This window comes from Squalius cephalus, assembly GCF_949319135.1.
Source record: "Squalius cephalus genome assembly, chromosome: 3".
In the NCBI taxonomy this organism is placed as follows: Eukaryota; Metazoa; Chordata; class Actinopteri; order Cypriniformes; family Leuciscidae; genus Squalius; species Squalius cephalus.
Genome location: NC_137124.1, coordinates 32,373,471 through 32,391,806, shown reverse-complemented (window position 1 = coordinate 32,391,806; position 18,336 = coordinate 32,373,471). Strand labels below are relative to the sequence as shown.

Genomic DNA, 18,336 nt, shown 5'->3' with positions numbered 1-18,336 from the left:
TGAACGAAAGTTTTACGGGGTTGGAACAACATGAGGGTGAGTAATTACTGACAGATTTTTCATTTTTGGGTGAACTAACCCTTTAAGTATCAAAGTGATTTTAAGTGCACAATGCAGTCTGAAGCTTAGAATCATGGGTGAATTAAGTTCAGGCCCTGAGGGTGAGGGAGAGATCTTTATTCTTTATTCTCTAATTATGCAATTATACTATTTCTCCGACCATCAGCGGCTACGTGCAGGGGCTGTTCCGGTCACCTAAAAAGATATAGCTCTAAACTGTTATATTAGAGCGCAACCCTCACTTCTCAGCGGTGGAGGACAGATACTTAAAAACGTGGACATCCAGATGTTCGCCATATATCCGCAATTTATTAAACAAAGCGTCCTTGCATGTGTTGTGTGCCGTGAATAAACCTCCACTTATTAGACCCCGTCTGTATGTGTGTGGGTGGGAGGTTTGATTATGATTATCATCACTCACCTTTCATCACACACCGCTCCTGAACAACAGAGCAACAGAGATGGACGTTCACCCATGCTCGCATCCGTCCATCAGAGCAGCAACCATATGAGCACACACACGCACACTCACGCACACGCGGCAGGTGCCCCCCTTATCGACTTGGCCTGTGCTTGGATTCCCTTTTTCTGTAAGTGCATACTCCCATGGTTAGCTAGAGTGCCCTTCTGTTCTCTTGCGTGCAGTTAAAAGCACAGGCTCTTGTTGTCTGGGGAGTAAATTTGCTCGGAGAATGGCGTGTGTGGCTAACAGAGGGAACATTTTGTGTTTTTAATGTGGTTTCCACTGGCATCAATCATTCCGTACAATTAGGCCAATTCCCACTCAATTTTCTATTTCTGAGGAGCACAGCCATGCTGACGGCACAGGTGGACATCCCGCACCCTTGCTCACACACACCTATCTGCCTATGCAAAGCGAACGGGGCAGGTGCTTGCACCGTTACACCGGAAAGACGGGAGGTGTTACCAATCTTTTCTAATTTCTCATTAAAAGCGAGACACACCTATGGCGCTCGCGCACAGTTCCTCCCGTGTTCTCTTAGACCTCAAGTGTCATTTGTTTTCCATGGCAACCAGATTAAATTAGGTGAGTGATTATAGCTTATTAACACCAAACGCTGTTAGTGTATTCTTACCATTTTGTATGTAAACACTTTCTGCCTGTAGCGCTCTTTATTGGAAATTGCTTTGTATAGACTCGGAAGCCCGGAGCTTGCTTATAATAAAAATATAATTACGATTTAGACAATAGCCACTCAGACGTACCGCAGCCACCCCTCCTTCTTCTGACCATTCAGTGACTGCAAGTTACAAGGCGCAGCCAAACACGGTAATGAACAATGAAAGAGCAAGTCTCTCTCTCGCTGCCTAATTCGAACTAATAAAGCCACTAGAATTAACATTCACAATTGGCGTAATGAGGTGTGGGGGTTTGGTCTCTGCTACTTCATATTGACTACTCTTGCCCTCAGCCTCCTCTTTGCATTTAATGCAGCACTTCAGGCCCGAGCGACGCTTGTATTATTTGTGTATTTTGCGGAGCCACACGTGTAATTGGTATTAAAATGAAGCATTACGTCAATATTCGCCGACATACGTGTTTCTTACAAGCACACAAGGGCCTTTACCGCATCTCTCTCTCTTTATCACCCACAGATGCATCTATCTATTTAGACATTAGTTGACATGAACTTACAATGAAAAATACATCTATTATTCTAAGTTAATGTTAATTTCAACATTTACTAATACAGTATTAAAATCAAAAGTTGTATGTGTTAATATTAATATTAAATGAAGTTTACCGGCATACACGTACAGAAGGGCCGTTACGCATCTCTATCTTTGGTTTTGACAGTCCCAACTATACATTTGCAAATTTACATATACATTTTTTGTTACACTTTACAATAAGGTTCCATTTGTTAACATTAACCACTTTAGTTAACACAAACTAACATGAACTGCTGCATTTTTATTAATTAACATTAACAAAGATGTATAAATACTGTAGCACATGTATTGTTAGTTATTCAATGGATAATGGGACCTTATTGTAAAGTGTTACAATTATTTCTCCAAATTTTAAATCTAAATTTGTAAACACCACTGCTGTGTCACGGTGGTTCGGTATCGCCACACGGCGCCAGGATGGGTGCATGATGATGCGATGGAGGGGAGGAATAGAGACGAGGGGAGAGAGTGAGCGGCAGCTTTAGGCCAGGGGGAAAGCGAGCAGGTGCAGGGAGGGAAAATTACTACTATAAACAAGGCTAGTCCTTGTAATTTATCATTAATCTGACTGTCTGCGCTCCCAGCTTTCAGCTTCTTTTGCATGCTGATATCCATGTCATATTTCTTATCGGAGATTTGTTTATGTTTTCATCCTTGCCCGTGAACATACCGCAGTGGCATCTGAGAGGGACGAGTGAGAGAGACTGTAAAGGCATTAAAAACACAGTCAAAACCCACACACACACGTTAATGATTTTGTTTCATCACATTCGTTTCAACTGCACACTGCACAATATCAGCTAATGCAAACAGCCGTAATATCATCTTATCAGCACCTGCCTAAAAGTGGCTTCATTTGCTTTAGTCATGGAAGTTTTATAGAGCCTAATGCTGTGAAATAAATCTATGTAACACCACTTTATTACATGTCAGGACTCACTTGTCTCTGCTGGCAAGTGTATTGTATTAAGCAATGATACTTATTAACTGGAAACAGACGGTGCTATTATGTCGTTTCACAAGTGTCTAATAACATCCCGTTGGGGACGGCTCACACAGTAAGAGTTTGTTTGGAAAGAGCTTGTCTATTGCTCTCATTGCAAAATAGATCGCGTTTGAGGGGGGGAGAAACTAAACCAATTTTATTCAGAAAAAAAAAACATGTTAAAAAAACAGATAGTGGTCTACTTTTGCTAATTGAAGAGAGGAAAACTTTCACAAAGAGCATTTTTAATGTTTATTTTTTCCTCTCTAATTTTATAGACGGATGAAACGGATATGACTTTTTTCCCTTTGCAAATTTGACTTTGTAATTCTCTGTCCTTGTTTATTTGCTGTAATTTACAAATGAAAAAAAAGTGCAGAAGTTATTGATTCATGACCGTAATTGTTTAATTATTAATCAGTTTAGCGTTATATTAGCATTCGTAATATTGCAGATGCTCATGCTGAGAGGTTGGGAAGCTATAATGCAGGTTGTGGTTTGCTGCTCTGTGACATCTGAGATCACCACAGAATCTGTCACGCACACGTGCGCACACACACACACACACGCGCTCCCACTCTCCATGTAGTAATTTATTACCCCTTTCACACTCTTCAGTCAATACTATAGTGGGCAGGCAGTGGTTCAATACTCTGATTATTTGATAAAATTCACACTTTGCTGATGTATGGTTTAACCCACAACACGATGCATTCACTAATAACCACAGAAGTCTCTGTGCACCGTACAACACAAACGCATGTATATCTATTTTTTTTCCCATGCACTCACACTGAATTGCATCTGATGCTCCTGTGTGTGCTAACACTGCTACTGAGTCTAGACGCCAGTGATCTGCTGTGAGGGGACATCTACTGGCCCAAATACAAAGTCACACGCCCCTTTTTTCTCCATTTCTCACTCTTGTTCTCAGAAGTCCTCTGATCTGTAAGCCAAACTGAATTCTCTTTCCTCCTTTGCTAATGCCAGGTACTATTTATCACAAAAATGTGTCTCTGCAAAATGGATATAAATCATAATTTTTCTATTCTCCTGCTATATGCAAACTAACAAATGCCAGCTGAACGTTGTTTTTGCCCAATCTGGCAGTTGACTCTTGAATAATAAGCCTTGCCTTAAAAATGTTACTGACTAATATAACCTTAGCAACTGCTGTTTGTATGCTATTTTTTCAGGCAAGCTTTTGCTCTTTTTAATATGTCTATGAGGATTAGTTGGATAGTTTTAAATGCAAATGTCTGGGAAATTATCCAAAAATATGTTAAAATGTTGTTTACGGGTCACTTGCCTGCTGTGGATTAAACTGTCACTCTTCATTTCCAAAAAAACATGTATCGTTAAAAAAAATAATATTTTCTCTAATAATGTTACTTCACTTAATTTACATGCTGATTCATGACACTATTATGTCAGTTGTAACAAAACCTTTTGAAGCACCATTGTGAATGCGCTGTAGAAATGTTAAGAACAGTTCTGTTGACTATCAGTTATAATCACTTTCAAATGAGGCTACGATAAACATGCATCTCGATTCTGATGTGCAGTCTCCAGATTCTACATAATATTACTGCATAATTTACCAATCTGTTTAAAAGAAAAAGATAAAGTGATAAAATGCTTTGGAATGTTACAATATCATTCCAGCCCAACACTCAATCAATGTTTACCACTATATGAGCAAATTTGACTACAACCAATGTTTTACTACACACACCTCCAGATCATTCCTAAAGGATGTTCTGTAAAGCTTGTCTGAGTTAGAAACAGTAACCAAGGATGCGTTCCAGTCCATTTTTAGACACGCACTTGCAAACTTCCCTAAGCACTTCCCCTCGGGGGAATCCCTGCCGCCATTTTGAAGTGCCTTCCACTTCGTGAAGTGGACGAGGGAAGTTTATATGGACAGACCCTCACTCCCTCGATTTTGACCGAGGGAGCGAGTCTACTTCATATGTACACTTCAGGCAGCTCCATATACCACAATGCAACACGATTGTGACGCCACCACAAACAACTCTGATATATTACTTTTTAAAAAAAAATTTTATTAAACAACTCAAACACACAACAATTTCGTAAGGAAAACAAATAAATTATAAATCAACCCCCATAGTGGATTCTAAGTTATTAAGGGCTTCCAATTCAGCCTATTGCAAAGGTTCCGCCAGTAGTGGGCAGTCTGGGCACTCATCCCCATTTTGGGTCACAAAACGGACGGGAAGTTAGCGATTGAAGGGCATGACTATTTTGGACTGGAACACAGCCTAAGAGGGGCAGAAGAGTCTATTCGCACTTGCTCCACACTTGCATCTTATCCTTGACTGCATGCTTACATGGAAATTAGGGATCTCTTTAAAAGAAGATTACGTAACCTACCATTTAAATGTTTAGGGTCTATATATATATATATATATATATATATATATATATATATATACTTTTATTCAGCACATTAAATTGATCAAAATTGACAGAAGAGACTTTTTGTGTATTTGCAAAAAAATAAACAAAATATTTCAATTAAATGCTGTTCTTTTGAACTTTCTATGTTTTAATAATCCTGAAAAAAATTGTATCACGATGGATAATGATAAGAAACAATTATTGCATAACAAATCAGCATATTATAATGATTTCTGAAGGATCATGTAACACCAAAGACTGGAGTACTGATGCTGAAAATTCAGCTTTGACATCAAAATAGAAATTACATTTAAGAAATGTATTGAAAAAATAAATAAATAAATAAATACATATATACTATATATATATATATATATATATATATATATATATATATATATTTATTTTTTTATTTTTTTATATTTTTTTTATAATAATGTCAAAATAGTATTGTTTTTACAGTGTTTCTAATCAAATAAATCCATTGAGCATAAGATAATCATTTAAAAAAAAAATTCTTATCGACGTCAAGCGGCAGTGTATGAACAACCGGATAGATTTGGCCACATTGATCACTATCTATCTGGAATAGGTGACCAATGCAACATAAACATGTTGAAAAAAGCAAATCCTAGCTAATTTCCCTCGTCCCATATTCCCTCTCAGGCCCGATTCACTCCATCGTTCTCCATACTTCTTCTTCCCCTTCAGTCTGTGTGAAGGACAGGATTGATTAGCATGCCGCATATTCATTTGCATACTTTTGCACACAGATCACTCCGAATGAACGGCAGCGTTGTTTTCTCGCTTTTTCGCTCTCCAAAGGTGGGGGAGGAGAGGGTGGAGGGCGGAGAGGTGCTGGTGGTAGAGGTGGAGGGGGGCTCGTCTTTTCAAGGAACACCCCCAGAATTAATGTTCCACACCTGTGCACAGTGCGGCAGTCTTTATCAACCATCACAGGTGTGCCACATTAATTGTGGGAGAGACCATTTTGCTTTCCACAGGGGTGTCCCATTTGGCAGTCAGCATGTGCTCCCAAACCTGAGATAGTTAATGTGCTTTACAGAGTGTTCATTTTCATCTGATATCAATTTTTCTTTTCTCTTCTCTCCCAGGACTGCACATAGTGCACAATGCATAATATATAAATAGCCTCCCTATTTCAAAGTAGTGATTAGTGTAATGCTTGTTTGGCATATTTTCCAGAGTGTGTGTGTGTGTGTGTGTGCTGTCATATTATGAAGTTTTAGTACTTCTAGTAATGTGATCTCGAAAGTTTCCAGAACCACAGACCTTCTCTCTCTCTCTAACTCTCTGTAAGCATCTACATATATACATATGGGGGCGTGCGTAGTTGTGCAATGAGTCTCTTGATGCTCCCTGTAAGAGAGTGGAGGACTGCACACCTGCAGGCCCAAAGGCCAAGCGCAGCAGAGTGCCCCCCGGTGACAAAGATTACCACAACCTCAGAGTCAGACCTCCAACATCCGTCCTGAGACTTCCTCTCCTCCGCACATTGAATGCAACAATATTGTGAGTCGCACAGCCACAGGACAATGGCCACAGAAATAATAATAATCAAAAAAGAAAAATAACGGTCATTGAGTGCACTGATTAAAGATTCCCTGAAGATTTAGGAGATTTTTTTTTCTTTGTTTTTTTTCTTTTCTTTTCGGGTTGTCCAATAATGAGCAGTAAAAGGTCAGTGGACCATTGCTGCTCATTCACTCGTGGCTTATTCTTCCTTCTTATGCGTGATTACCCGCCAAATGGTTAAAGGTAAAAAGAGTAAAAACAATGGGCTCATGTCACACTCTTCAAACACAGAGACCTGAGTGTTATTTATGCAGTATTATATTAATGACACAGGCTGACTGAATAAATGTTCGCTTTTTTAAATAAATGCGGTGTTGCGTCTGGAGAGACTGGGAGGGATGAAAAAGCAGAAGCATGAAAGCAGAAAAACAACATAATATTTTTCCCTCCCTCCATCAGCCATTTTGAACTCGGCAATTGACCTTCCGTGGCATCATTTACAATGACTCATATCAAAGCCCCAAAATGTTAAAGCTATAGCGTCGACACAGGCGTAGAAGCACGCACACACACACACACACACACACAGTAGTGGGATAATAGCTTTAACTACGCTAAATTGTCTCCTTCATTTGGATGGCTATGGCGACCTACAGTCTCCCCGGCTCACCCTTTGACAAAGGGGGTCATCGCTATGCAGGGGAAAATGAAACCCACTAGATATTGTTTGATTGGATTTGCCTTTCGCAGGTTTTGAGATCATTACAGAAATTCATTTGAAGTGTGGCAGAAAATGAAACTCGCCTGTTTAATTATTTTTTTTTCCAACTAGCATTTTTGCCCTTTCTCTCTGACGTTTTTTTTTTTTTTTTTTAAATCGGTTGAAATATTAAAGAGCCAACACTATCCTTAAAATGCATCTTCGATGGGCTCACATACCCCCCATTGTCTGAGGGAATGAAACATATTTAATGACTGTGCCATCCTGCTCTTAAAGTTATATTTTCTCCCTCTCCACCCCTCCTCTCGTTCACTTTCACAGTCTATCTTTCTCTCGCTCACAGAGAGAGATAGAGCGACAGAGGGAGAGAGAGACTTTCAAACCAAATGTGCTCATTCCAACATTTCAATAAATTGAGAGGAAAAGCATTAAAGTTAATCAGACCAACCACATTGTGGTTAAGACACGTTGGCTGGATTATGGATTACTATTAGCTGGATGAAAACCGATTCTTTCATTTAAATTCTGGGTTCCTCATCCCGCTAAAATTAAAAAGGAACTAATACTTCTTGGAAAGAGTTCTTTATTCTTCTTGCAAGCCCTTACTTCCTTTTTAATCTGACATGGAGACAGACTATATATATGAAGAACACCCAGCGCGAGGCGTGTGTGTAAAAGATGACCTTTAATAAAGATTACAAGGGCAGTCGCCACAAAACACTGCTAGCCTTCAATGGTTCTTTAATATCTAAAGAAAATAAAGCTGCTATTGCACAACACTTGTAAATGATACAAGTCACTGACGTATTCCACATGTATCCCTCTCATACTGCCTGCAATAAACATCTGCTAACCATTACTCTGTCATTAATCCTGACTTTACTTTGCATATTATTGTGTTTGGTAATAACAACAACAACAACTAAACACTATTCAATTATTTGCTAATATTATTATTATTAAGAAATATCATTATTCAAAATTGGCAATATTTTTAATCATTGCATACACTATGAAGATCTGATGAAGTACATAACTTATGCAATTAGTCTATGTTTCAAAACTAAGCAAACAGTGCATGAAACCTGGCAGAGGCAACATTAACTAAAATATTAGGGATGCAGTGATATAAAAAAATGTAAAAAATTCTTATGTTATGGCTAAAACTGATAAATGGTCAATAAAAAGAAAACATCAATAAAAAGAAACATCAATTATTTTCAAAAGCTACAAGTATATTAAGGCATCACAAAATTAGAATGCACCATATAAAAATGTAGCCTATATTTATATAAAATGCATGTAAAAGTGTTATTTTATTAATAGTGTTTTAAAGGGGACATATCATGCTAAATCCACTTTTTTAGCCCTTAAATGCATTTTGTTGTATATTTGGAGTGTTTAGAAGTACAGAAAAGTTGAAATTATTCTCTTCAGGTGCTTCGTTGATATCTTTATATTCTGTTTTGGCCTTATTTTTCAACCTGTTCCGATTTTTCTGTTATCTATGACGTTTTGTGAACTATTACGTCACAGTATTTGCAGCGGAACTGCCAAATAAGGACATTGACTTCCAGCCCAACACTTCGAGCAATCCGCCATTTTCATTTCTCGCTGCAATTTTGTAGTCCAAGCTAAAGGATGCAGAAGTTACGAGAGGGTAAGTTAAAATGTTCGGTTGTTGGATGTAGTAACCCACACGCTTCATTACACCGTCTAATGTAGATGAACTTCCGCGCTTGTGACAGGGCGCATGTTTAACTGAAAGAACAAGCAGAGAGAGAGAGACCCGGTCGCGCGCACGCACGCTCTCTCTCTTCGGAGCCAGGCGAAAGTGAAAACAAGACACAGTCTCCAAACTAGATGCTGTCTTGCTCTCTCTCCCTCGCACATATTAATCAAAATAAATCGACACGGTGGTAAAAGGTCGGAAGACCAAAGTTTCATGTGTAAATACAGTAACACACCATTGCGATCCATATGAAGACGTTGTTCTGCAGGCTCGTCGTCTTCATTTTCATCTCGCTCCGGCTCCGACTCTGGCTCGAACATGTAAGGCTGGCTGGACAAGTCTTCCATTGTTGACATTTTGTTAATAACGTGTGAATAAAAAGTTTCTGTGCCGCTAGATAATCGTATCTCTGCTATCAAACTACAAAAAAGGCCGAACGGGGTGGAGTTGAACCGAGTGTAACCTCTGCATCCTGGAGAGGGGGCGGGGTATGAAGTGTCTCAATTGTATTTAAAGAGACCGCACCAAAACGAGTTGCTCTCAGACACACATCAGAAAAGGGGTAGAAAAGGGGCCTGTGGAAGCTATAATAATGAGGAATTCAGACCCAAGCATTGCAGTTCCGCTTTATATAGACTACAAATGTATGATTTATATGTAAAAAAGGAACGATTTAAAAGCATGATATGTCTCCTTTAAAAGAATTTTAAGTGTTAGATGGCAGCAAGGGTAAAACATAAACATGAATGCATGAATATCCAATATCAACCAATATATATCCGAAAATCAGCTGATGTGGTAATGATATTTTGTCCATTCCTAAACTAAATTGATGACATATCACCTAGATCTCTGAAACTAGCTCTGTTTCAAAACCTATGTATCGCCTTGCTGCCTATATAGGCACAATAAAACGTAACCTTAAAATTTGCGCCTATGCTGCTTTAAAATGCTGCCCTTGTAGGCCTCACTAAGTTCCAGAACAGAGCATCTATTGTTTTCATATCTTGCTAAAACTGAGCAGTCTAAGGCTGACAGATGTGTTTTGCCATGCAAGAGTGGTACATTTCAAAGTAATATTCAACATAGCCGGAGAAAGGACATTTATGCCCAAAATTGTTCTGTTAATGTCCAGCAGGTTGGCCTGAATCTTTGAAAGTGTATATATGTGTGCGTATGTAAGACAGTGTTTTAGAATTGTATGCTGCTCCAGAGCAGCTGTGTGTGTGTGTGTGTGTGTGTGTGTGTGTGTGTGTGTGTGTGTGTGTGTGTGTGTGTGTGGCTGCTGCTGTCAGCACTGGATGGTGTATGCCAGCCTTGACTAGACTCTGGCTCCAGTATATCACAGGCAGCAGGCAGCCCACTGCAGATACAGCCAAACCGTTTCATTGTCAATAAACCTGTGTCTCCATTAGAGCAGCAACCTCTCAGTCCTCACCCACACACCTACACAGACGTCAAGACCAGCAACCAGTGAATAACTACATTTGTCATGAAGCTATGCACTCTATGAATACATAACACATATATAGGTGAATGTTATGAAGATGTGTCTAAGTTGCATTTTAACCCAAAAATCTAAACAAAAGAAAAAGCATAAAGCAAATAAAGACTTCTATTAGGACCATTGGATTGTGTATTCATTTTACAACCCACTTCTCATTATTGTAATGCAAAAGTTTTATTCTCACTAACTGTAAAATATAAAAGATTAATACATACATCTTAAATTTGTTGTACTACCTATCATTAATTTTAATTTTTTTTTTTAATTTTTTCTCATTTTTTAAAAATGAGAAAGACAATACAGATGCATTACAGTAATGAAAATTTAGAAATATGTGCTTAATTGGGTAACACTTTACTTCGATAGTTCACTTAAGACATTTTACTAACTATAAGTAACTTTGCAACTACATGTCAACTACCAGTCAATAGAGTACAAGTAGACTGTCTGCTTAATATCTGCCAACACTTTATTTTGATGGTCCCACAAAAGACATTCCACTGACTATAAGTAACTTTTCAACTACATGTCAACTTATTCTACTAACCGAACCCCTAACCCTAACCTAACAGTCTATAACAGAGTAACACTTTATTTTACAGTGTCCTTGTTACATATGTTACATGTACTTACCATAGTAATAACAGTAAAATATGCATTATTTCATGCAACTAAACATCAACCAAATCCTAATCCTATACCCTAACCCTAGAGTAAGTACATGTTGTTAATTAATATTACCCAGTACTTAAATATATAATTACACTGTAACAATGATACCTTAAAATAAAGTGTAACCTACTACAGTCTAATGAGAGTTAATTGACATGTATCTATAAAGTGATCTATAAAGTGAAAATATGTAATAAAAAAAAATAAAAAAATCTCTCTCTCTCTCTCTCTCTCTCTCTCTCTCTCTCTCTCTCTCTCTCTCTCTCTCTCTCTCTCTCTCTCTCTCTCTCTCTCTCTCTCTCTCTCTCTCTCTCTATATATATATATATATATATATATATATATATATATATAAAACTAATCAAAACATTTTAATTTTGCAAAGTTTTCTTAATTATTTTTTTTAATTAATATTAGTATTTTTTTATATATATTTTTCCATTTGGTTTTGTGATTCAAATATTAACTAAACACTTCATGACAGGTGTTGTGAAATTTACCAATATGCTTTTGCAATTATGTAATTGCAACATAATTTGATGCATCTTTAAAGGTGATCCTGTACCACTAGTGGTACCAAAGTATCATGCAAAAATATTGATTGTTTTGAAAAAGGTTTCCTAAAAACTGTCTGTATAGAAACGATCGGCCAAATGTCAGGCTACACGTGCTCCGAAATGCATTCATCGCATTCATTTTTTCAACTACTCTTGCATTGAAAAAAGAACCTTTAAACCTCACACAATGCCTATGATGACTTTACAGGTGGGGGGACAGGCTTCATGGGGCATCTAAAACGCTCTTACTCTTTGTGGGCAAGGTCAGCCCTCTCTAATGTGTTCACCTCCACCCCTTACTCATTACCCTCAATACCAGTTGATGGATCTGCTGAAGTAGAAAGAATGAGAAGCATCACTAACATTTATCTCCACTTGCTCCCACCCTGGCTTAAATCAACCCATCAGCTTGTCCCAGAACACTTAGTGCTAAGGCACATATCACCGGTTCCTGCCGCACATTGGCTTCCTCTGTTAGCAGCCTAATCTGTCCAGCAGGACCGTATTGAATGTTGTATCAAGATCCCCAGGATATATATCACAGCGTGCACAAACACACTTTGGAGTGGGCATATACAATATTTAGACATTTCACCTTGCTGGCACTCTTGAATACCCATACACACATGCACACCCCCTTTCCAAGGTATGCAGTAAATTATTCAAGTGGCACAGCATTTGATTCAGCAGACCTCCCATGCATTGAGACAAAGCCAAAGCACCACATAGAAATATATATACACAAACCACCCCCACCCCCTCACTTTTTTAGACATTTCATTATGTTATATGACTTTAGGCCCAGTGGCTGGAAAATGACAATTATTTTGCTCCAGCAGCTTGCTATTAAGAGACTCGCAGAATACGTTGAGTGCGTGTGAAGGAGCCGCAGTGGTGCACACAGAGAGAATTACTCACAGAAACACACACAGGGTCTCTATCCGTCATACACTCACACACACACTTAAACGCAGAGTGATGCAACAAGCAAGCTGGACTATGGCCGGGGCACGTGACGGATGGTCCTTTGGAGAGAGTTCAGAAAAATATCAGTCAAAGCAAACTAATGCCTTTTAAATGTACCCAGCTACCTTTAGCAGTCCAGCTTAGTGAATTAAAGGAATATCTAATGACAGTTTGTTTGGCCCACTCATAAATTCCACATAAATATATATGAGGAAGAGAGAAACATACAACAGGCTAATAGAAACGAATGAACTAGTCAACCATAAATTTGCTATGCGAGATACGGTTTTTCTGATTGGAAAGGGCATCCGCTATCTGCAATATTGATAATACTTTTCAAATTTCATCTGCTTTTGTTTGCATTCTGGGCTGCCTGTTTAAACACACTGGGAATTATAATGAAGCCAAACATTATCTCGCAGTTGTTCAAGGCTGAACATATAACTTTATCGTAGAAATGATTCCCAGTCTTTGGCTGGGCTGTATCTTTTCCATTAAAGCCTGGCTATCAGCCGGTGACAGTGAAGCAGCCAGTCAGCACTGGCTTGTCCACATGTGCCGGCCAAGTGGCGTGAAGGTTCCCGCTTCCGTTTCACTCAGCTATTTCATGTATGCCTATGTGTGTTAGTGTGTGAAAGAGGGAGCAAGAGATAAAAATGGTTAGTGGGGTCTTTTATTAACTTTTGTGCATTTTCATTTTCAAAGTATGGAATTGAACGGAATGGGAGCAGCAAGTGTAGTCATGGACCATCATTACCGTCAATCATTGGTAAATTATGCACCATGCCAGTGGAGTCAGAACCTCAGAACACATACAGAACAAGATGAAGACTATTGGGCCTTCATGGGGTGCCATTTTTCCTTGGTGCACGCTAGCACACTGTTTAGCTTTTGGGCTAGCCTAATTGTTGAGATCTTGAGATTTTGTCAAACAAACTATATTACATACCTACATTTGATGATCCATAAATATTATCTATGAAAACCGAAATACCATTTATAATAAAATAGAATCAGGCATAATATCTATATTATTTCTATCATGTAATATACTGTATATACAGTATAGAGTGCTGCTGGAATGAATCCTAAACCCCGGAAACGAGATATCATATTTGAACTTCTAGTTCCATCGTTCAGAATTAAATTATTATGTCTTTTTTTGGGTTAAAAGTCTGAAATATGGTCTGTGGTTTACACAAGCTCAAAATATTTTTACAACATAAAACAGATCAGTAATATCCTGTCATTTTTGTCAAGCTTTAACATGCCTTAAAAGAGTGGGTCAATTGGACAGAGGTTGTCTAGGACATTAAACGTCATCACGCTGAAGAGGAAAACTCAACTACTCATTAGTCTGCTTAAACAGCCTTGTTGAGTTTATACTCATGCTCTTCCAAACTACTCTAACTCAAACTTTCCAACTTGTAGATTTGAAATAAAGATTGAAAGAGTTGCCGGATCCTTAGTTGTCTTTCTTGCTCTCTCTCTAGAAAGCATCATGTATCACTCTGATCACTGTTTTAATGATATCCACATTCCTGCAACTAGTAATATGTATTATAAGTAGCTTGTGTTATCTTGTAATGCATAAAATTTGAAACAACCCAATAAATTCATTTAACATCTCACTTTTCGGGATTTAAGACAGGTTGGAGGTTGGAGGATAACTAAGAAGATATTCATGATTATTTTTAAGAACCTTCTTTTCAGGAATCTGAATACTTATTAAATGTGTTCTTAAAAACAATCTTAAGAAAAGTTTTTGGGAATACAAAATATTCTTATCTTTTCTTAAGTTAGAAAATAAGAAGAAAATAGCAGTTAAGAAGAATTTTATGCTTAAGAATGTTTTGTGATTCTGGCCCCATGGTAATGCTAACATCTGGGTTGGCAGAAACTGGATTTATTTATAAAAAGGTTTTATAAAGGTTATAAAAAGCTTCCACTCAAAGATGGCTCCAAAGACTAATGTCTAGCGGCGGGACAGTGATTAGGCCCAGAGTACAAGGCAAACTTATCTACAGAAACAAGAAGTCCCTAAATACACATCCAAAAACTAACACTAAAGCTAATAATTAGTATGACTTCAGAGGAATTTCTTCCCCAAATATCATTGATGAAACTAGCAGTCCACTCATCCCTAACAGCAAACTAATTTCATCATACATGAACACATTCACTCACTCCAAGCTCTTTACTACTGTTATGTCTCTATGAAGTGCAGACAGAGACCTTTCAGCTCATTCTCCATCCTTCTAGTGAGAAATGAGTGGTTTCGCCTTCACTCCAAACATATCAAAGGAAGAGCTTTCCAAAAGACATACAGCTGTTCTGGCAGTTACAGACAGAGAGAGAAATAAATGAAATGCCCACCATGGACACAGACATGAGGCTCACATCACATCACTGTGAGCCTGTTAGATCAGTCTCCGCCACAAGCCCCCTAGAGATTGGGTTATCGAGCACTGTCAGTGCCTAAGTGGATGCTGCGCAGCCCTGGGCGGTAGAAGACTCTTAGCCTGCATGTGTGGCTTTTAAGGGAGCATGAGAACCGGCCGTGCCTCGGCGACTGGGAGATCTGGGATAGCGGGCTTATAGTGAGCAGAAATCACACCACTGATATTGTGCCGAATGGCACGTCGTGAATACCCACAATGCCAGTAGTATTATGAGGGCTCTTCACAGCTTGAAAGTGGCATTGGCACCCGGTGTGCTATTCAGGTAACACTGAACGGTAGGTAACACTTTACAGCTGTACGCAATAAATGCATCCAAAAGGATCGCCTGGAAGTCACGGCAATATTAAGAAAGTTTGAAAAGAGGCGCAGATGGGAGGGTCTTAGGCAACTCTATCCGTGGACCTGATTCATTACAGCATTTAATGCATGTAAAACCCTTTATGAAAGCAAACAGAAAGTAAGTGATTACATTAGGCTGTTGACATGCTGCAGTCACGCACCAAGTAAATGGCACAAACAAAACAAGTGTGCTTGCAAAGACTCTGTAGACTTTAGCCCCTCCTCACAATGTTCCAAAATGTACAGATAGGCTGATATTCCAGACATTCGGAAGCAGGCTTTGTTGAGGTTAAGGGCAAACACATGTGGCTCAAACTTTGGATATGTTTCAGTGCCGTCTTTTGATTCCAGCATCTTTATCCCAATCCTGGCAAACAGGAAGGAGTCTGTGTCCAGAAGACAGCCAGGACTCTTTCTGTTTACCCATGACTCTCACAAGAGTCCTTCTGCTACCATCATCATCTCAAACAGCTGGGGCTTCATATAATACACCATAATACTAGTCTGTGTGTGTGCGTCTGTGCTCACGCATATTTAAAGTAGATTTGAAGGGTAAATTGCTTAATGATTTCTGGGAAAACTATAAATTGGGGTACCAAATAAGCACCATTACTACAATTTGATTACCATGCAATTGAATTAGAGGGTAATCACCATTTCTATATATCATTATATTGAAACGCAATACAGGATTAGTTTATGCTGTTGGCTATTGGGAGAAGATATGACCATCTAAATAAAAGGTGGAAGTGTAAATCTACAGCTTTCAGCTCATTATAGAGCAAAACATTTTCTTGCTTTTCCTGAAAACTGCGACACAAGAGAGAGAGGCTGAAAAGCTCAGTTTGAGGGCAGAAAAGTATTGAAACAATGCTTCATCAGACAAACACTGAATCTGTGTGATTGGTGCTCGCACCTGTTCAAGCACTACCCAGGGTACCCTTTAACATCAGCCTGAAACATATTTGTACCTCATCTACCACTAAAAGGGTGCATATTATGTGCTACAGTGATAACAATTATTATAATAATAAGCAGTCAATAAATCAATTATTATTATTAATCAATTACTAACTAAAATTAATTATAGACAAATAGAAATGCTGATGATTATTTACAATGGTAAAAATAAATAAAATTACTTCTACTACTACTACTACTAATAATAATAATAATAATAATAATAATATAAACAATAATAATGAAATTATATGTTAATATGAAAAAAAAATCTGATGTTTATAAAGGGACACATGAGCCTCACTGATGGGGCTATAAGGGCACATAAAAAAAAGTTTGGAAACACTGTATTACGGTACTCAGTGTCATGCTGTTGTACCCCTAAAGTGTTGATCTAACAGTAGCCCCTTTCACACAGAGGGTTGATCCCAGAAAATTGCCATAAAATTGCTAGAGTGCCTTATGCGTGAACGCAAACACGTCCCGGTATTGATCCCAGGATGGGGACCAAGTAACATTGCCGGGATCAGTCCCGAAACGTGCCCTGTGTGACCAAAAGGCAGGACCAATGCCATAAGGGGTGCGTCACAGTGATGACGCTGAAGCTGTGACCATTCGCCAGCTTAGCGATGCTCTAGTTTATGATCGAATCAGAAAAAATGCACGAGCGTGGATTCTCGAGAGAGAACTCGCAGATCATAAGCATACTTAAGATGCTGTGTAGACATTACACGTCATATCGATGTCATGCGTCTTCACGGGATCTTTACAGGATGTATGTGAGCGCACGCACAGATTCCAGAAAATCACTGGCAGTGTGAATGAACCAAAATCAAACAAATCCCGGGACAAATTATCAGTGTAATTTCCGGTATCTCTGTGTGAAAGGGGCTAGTGTAGATGTCTAGAAACATGTAGTCTCTATAAGCAGCTGCACAGCAGTCAGCACCTGCAAGGGACCTGCATTAACAGAGCTTGAAAGGACTAAAAGTAGCAAGATTATCAAATTATAATCAATCTTAAAGATACATTGTGTTACTAATACTTCATACATGTTGCCACTCACCACCCACACTGTACTTGCTCACGCAAGAGTAACTTCCCTTTTCTTTTTCTGCAATGCCCCATGGGATACGTCAGCTATCAGAGATTATGATGTCCTTGACAATCGTCCAGATGTCTTTGTGCTGTGATGATGGAGGATGAAGACTTGAGTCTCTCATGCTGATGGGTATCAGGCAGGCCTCTGAAGAGTCTGTGCTGTCAAGTGGTGGCTGAATGAAGAGGTGAGTGCTGGGAGCAGAGGAGAGACACGAGGCTCCATTAGTGCAATAGTCTAGATCGTCATCTCCAAGCTGTCCATATTTTAATACATTTAACATTAATATCCACATATTTACAGCAATACTTCAGCTAAATATGCATGTTTATAAAGTTATATCCAATGATACGAATGTAATAGATGAACCACTTTTTGTTTTGACTGAATACATTGAGTGAACCAATGTTCTTGAAATGCCCTGAATCCCGCCAGCACTCTTCGCATGTGCTGGTTTACTTAAGCACACAGGACCAATCAAGCCACTGATTACTCAAATGGGCTAATTAAGGCTCATTAGACTCTAAGTCCTGACACCTGCATGCAGTACACTCTGCATGCGGACAGGGCCACCGCTTCGCTCCCACAGCACGCGGCTCTGCTAGCTGTCAACACTGGCCC

At 38.8% G+C, this 18,336-nt stretch overlaps 1 protein-coding gene across 1 annotated transcript in view; it reads right to left on the bottom strand.

The window, feature by feature from the left end:
- The window catches only part of znf536 (zinc finger protein 536), a 319,313-nt gene that overhangs the window by 221,615 nt on the left and 79,362 nt on the right, over positions 1-18,336 (bottom strand). The window contains exon 3 of the mRNA XM_079866033.1: positions 17,683-17,909. The gene's annotated coding sequence lies outside the window, so the exon portion shown is untranslated. The remainder of the gene's footprint in view (positions 1-17,682; positions 17,910-18,336) is intronic.